General features: G+C 50.2%; 1 protein-coding gene across 1 annotated transcript in view; it reads left to right on the forward strand.

The window, feature by feature from the left end:
• GPR25 (G protein-coupled receptor 25) overlaps nucleotides 1-2,001 on the forward strand; it is a gene marked incomplete at its 3' end in the record, with an annotated part of 6,398 nt that overhangs the window by 2,540 nt on the left and 1,857 nt on the right. The window lies entirely within an intron of this gene.

Below are 2,001 nucleotides of genomic sequence, written 5' to 3' on the forward strand. Positions count from 1 at the left end.
ACAGCCCTGGCGCAGCCCTGGCACAGCCCCGGCACAGCCCTGGCACAGCCCCGGCACAGTCCTGGCACAGCCCTGGCACTGTCCTGGCACAGCCCTGGCACTGTCCTGGCACTGTCCTGGCACAGCTCCACTCTGCCTCCCACTGTCCCCTCCTGCCTGGGGACAGGGACAGGGACAGGGACAGGGACAGGGATGGAGAGGGGGACGGAGATGGAGATGGAGATGGAGATGGAGATGGGGATGGAGATGGAGATACCAGGCCATACTGTGCCACATCACACCATGCCATAGGACGCCATGCCACACCACGCTGTGCCGCGCCGTGCCATCCCCTGCTGTGCTCTTCCACGCCACCCGCCACCCCACAGTGCCACGCCAGTCCACCCGGTGCCCTCCTGTGCCCCCCACGTTGTGCCGTGCTGTGCCGTGCCATACCGTACCGTACCATGCCGTACTGTTCCATGTCATATCATGCCCTATTATGCCATACTGTACCATACCGTACTGTACCATACCATACCATGCCGTGCCATGCTGTGCCATGCCATACCATACCATACCATACCATACCATACCATACCATACCATACCATACCATACCATACCATACCATACCATACCATACCATACCATACCATACCCATACCATGCCATACCACACCGTACCATACCATACTGTGCCTTACAATGCCATACTGTGCCATACCACCCCATACTGCACCATACCGTGCTGTACCATACCATACCGTGCCATACTGTGCCATACCTTACCATACTGTACCTTACCGCGCCCTACCACGCCATACCATACCACACCATACCATACCGTGCCATGCTGTGCCATGCCATACCATACCATACCATACCGTGCCATGCTATGCCATGCCATTCCATGCCATACCTTACCATACCATACCATGCCCTGCCATGCCATTCCACACCATTCCATTCCATACCATACCATGCCATGCTATGCCATACCATTCCATACCATACCATACAATACCATACCATACCATGCCATGGTATGCCATGCCATTCCATACCATACCATACCATACCATACCATATACCATACCATACACCATACCATACCATGCCATACCATACCATACCCACGCCACACCAAACCCACACCATACCCACACCATACCATACCATACCCACTTATTTACCGTACCTGCTAAATCTGGTTTGCTGTAACTTTGCTCCCCATTCCACAGGTAGTACACTAGGTTGGACAAGGGAGTAACAGGCTGCGGGGTTGGCTAAAATGGCCTCAGAACCTCTCTAGCAGTGGCAGTATTACTGAACACCACCACCCCGCCCCCAGCCCCTTTAATGATCCGAGCAATCTTTAGTGCACCTAGTCTTACAATACCATCTATTTGCCTTATTTGACAGACAAGAAACCAGGTCATAGGGAGATCAGGTGGATTCCCCTTGTTTACCCAGAAAATCTCCAGTGAAAATTTCAACTGAGCCTGGGTGTCCCAAACACTTTCCGATTGCTCTAGCAGTTGGCTGCTTTTCCCTTCAACACCCTGCTGCACCCAGCGACTCCTCCTCTTGAATCAAGATAAGCTGAAGAGGAGATGCTGTCTTCTTAATCCTTCCTGTCATTTCTCAAGAGGATTTTCATTGAGGGAGGTTGTTTTGGGATGACTGAGAAGGGTTTGGGGTGGCAATCCAAATGATAGTCTTTTCCAACTTTTTTTTTTCCCCCTGAAGCTTACATACAGTATTATTTCCACAACATTTCCAGATGCTTTGATAAAAGCAAGTAATTAAAATGAAAACAAATCTTTATAAACAGATGGAGAAAAGCCCTTTTTCTGCAGGAGTCCTAAGTGAGTCCTTTAAGATCTAGGCAGATGGACCCTTTTTGGATAGAAACTCCTACTGTCTTCTACTGACAGAAACTCTATCCTTTCAGGAAAGAGTCCCTTGAAAAAAAATAGTGCTTGGGAGATTCTCTGGGATAATAATTAGGCACAGGCA

The sequence above is a fragment of the Egretta garzetta genome, unplaced genomic scaffold (assembly GCF_000687185.1).
Source record: "Egretta garzetta isolate BGI_Z169 unplaced genomic scaffold, ASM68718v1 scaffold1461, whole genome shotgun sequence".
NCBI classification, from domain to species: domain Eukaryota; kingdom Metazoa; phylum Chordata; class Aves; order Pelecaniformes; family Ardeidae; genus Egretta; species Egretta garzetta.